Raw genomic sequence first — 2,632 nt, 5'->3', positions numbered from 1 at the left:
TTAGCCTTATCTCCAACCCATTTAGTTTTCTGAATGCACAAAATATTTATCTTCCTATGAATCATAATATCTATTAATTCCATTAGTTTTCCTATAAGGGAACCTATATTCCAAGTTCATATCCTAATTTTAGTTTCATGGACTAGCTTCTTTGCCCACATCCGTCCTTGATGTGGGAACCCTTGTCTATTTAACACTACACCCGGGCACCGGTGCAGCTGCCCTTGCACACTTGTCACTGTATTCAGACCATACAGCGCGTCACTTCTAGAGGACACCTAAAATTAACAGAATTTCTTAAAGGATTTATCTCATTATTATTTGACAAGTTTTACGCTGGCTGTCGACTACCTAATGCAACCCTCCACTTTTCTAATCCAGGACTTTGGACTTGGCAATGGTAGTGTTAAGAAAAAAAAAAAGGGTGCAACATGAGGACTTCCCAGGAGGTCACCCATCCTAGTACTACTCTCGCCCAAGCACGCTTAACTGTAGAGTTCTGATGGGATCCAGTGCACTGGTGCTGCTATGGTCGCACCCCCTTACAATTTATACTTATTCAATTTAATTTTTAAATACCCATTTTCTCCAAACAACACTCTAATATGTTTATCTAGAAACTAACTCCCATACATCATTTTTTATAAATTAATTTAGGTCATCATGCATTGTATTAACATAGTATTCATTATTTAAGAATTAATTTGAATTTATTGGCTCTACCATAAAAATGAAAGTAGTATGGCTAACTTGTTACCTAAGTCCATATTTAGTCTTAACTCCTATGGATGGGTCTCTTATGAATAACTCCATAGGATAACTAAAAACATATCTTGACTCTTTAAGCAAGAATTATCATGTCTAATTTTTATTCTCTAATCTTATATTCTCAATTTTGACCTTATTTTTATATGAGGTTAATATTTCAAGCATCAGTTTCATTCATTTGCTCAATTATTGAGCTTTATTAAATCACTTAATTCAACCCTCAACCATTTATTCACTAAAACTTAAACTTTCAATCATTATTTGATCATCAATGATTATTGATAAGCCAATAAAGCCTAAATCAATCATCAAGTTCCAATCAAGCACTAGTTTCAACTCTCCAATCAATCAATTTCATTTAATTCTATTCAATCATTAAATTCAAATTCAATCATTTCAATCCACTCATCATGGTCAATCCATGGTGATTCATGAAAGTTTATTATGGTTGTTATACCCTTGTGAACTAGCCCGAGGCTAAATAAAAGGGGGTGAATTGGTAGTTTAAAAATTCTTAAAAAAAAACTCTTTTAAAACCATTTTGAATATTTTAAAATGAACACAATCAACCACAAAAATTAATATGTGAAAAAATAAAGTGCAGGAATAACACAGAAAGAATACACTAAATTTTATAGTGGTTTTGTCAACTTGATCTACGTCCACTCCCTGGAGCCTCTACTTTAGGTATTGCACTAAAATATAGTGACTCTCCTTTTGCTCCCACAAGAAGATGGAAAAGTCTTTACAAACTCATTTTCATTGACCCCAGTGAGGTAGATATCCCAAAATCCTTTTCCTTCCTCTTGAAATAGGCAGAGAACCTTGATCAATTACTAACGAAGACTATTAAGAGAGTTGTTATTTGCATATTTTATATTCTTGCAACTTTTATAGTTTTGATGATTCCAAATATTATTGTTTTAAATATTATATTCTCCTAACACTTTTTGGAAGAATTATTTTTGCTCTTATGTGAACAAACATTTTGGGATAGTTGAACTCAAGACTAATGAAGACTTCAAATCAATTTCAGCATAAGATAGTTTGTAAATTAAAGTCTGTATTTTTCAATTTATTGAGTATAAGAGAGTGTGATTGCAATTGAGTAACTTAGTATACACACACTTGTGAAGATCTTTAAAAATTAAATTTTCTTCCAAGTTCATACGGGACGATCAGGTCAGTTATCCCCTCGAAAGAGCTATAGAATGAACTGGAAGTGAGAAAAGTTTTCTAAGTCCTAATCATCCTTACAAAATTTCCTTGTTAGTCCCGGGACGATGTGCTCTGTATTATCACTTTGAACTGTTCTTCTAGATAAAGTGTACCATTCGTTCCTGGACGATGGGCTCTGAATTTCTCACTTTGTATTGATTGTCCGGACAAACTGTATAATTCATCCCAGGATGATGTGCTCTATATTCTCACTTTGTGTTGATAGTCCAAAAGATTCATCCTGTTTGTGTCAGAATGAATTTCTTTGGACACATGACATAAACTATTTGTCTAGACGAACACTCATATTCATCCCAGGATGAAGTACTCTGTTGCTTGAAAATTTGGGACCATCCTGCAGTTCGTCAAAACTAACCCATGAAATAACTGTTCGTACCGGATGAACTTAGTTCATATAGGATGATGATCAGGTATGAAGTCAGTTCGTACCAATATACAAAGGGTTCGTATGCAAACTATTTTTACACTATTCGTATAGGATGATCAGACGATTGTCCGGGATGATCGATTGTGTACAAACTTGAAAGTCAGCAGTTTTTGGACAGTTTTTTGTGTCTTTCCTATATAATGTCCACTTAAAACTGTCTTGTAATCTTTTTGCTTACTGGTCTTCGTGTAAACTGAA

At 33.8% G+C, this 2,632-nt stretch overlaps 1 non-coding gene across 1 annotated transcript; it reads right to left on the bottom strand.

Moving 5' to 3' along the window:
• Positions 1-421: 421 nt before the first annotated feature.
• Positions 422-540, bottom strand: LOC114579256. The gene has a single exon (XR_003700166.1). It is a non-coding gene; the product is annotated as a 5S ribosomal RNA (ribosomal RNA).
• Positions 541-2,632: the final 2,092 nt, after the last annotated feature.

The sequence above is a fragment of the Dendrobium catenatum genome, unplaced genomic scaffold (genome assembly GCF_001605985.2).
Source record: "Dendrobium catenatum unplaced genomic scaffold, ASM160598v2 fragScaff_scaffold_249, whole genome shotgun sequence".
In the NCBI taxonomy this organism is placed as follows: Eukaryota; Viridiplantae; Streptophyta; class Magnoliopsida; order Asparagales; family Orchidaceae; genus Dendrobium; species Dendrobium catenatum.
The sequence above is the reverse complement of the archived record's forward strand: the minus strand, read 5'-3'. Positions and strand labels throughout refer to the sequence as shown.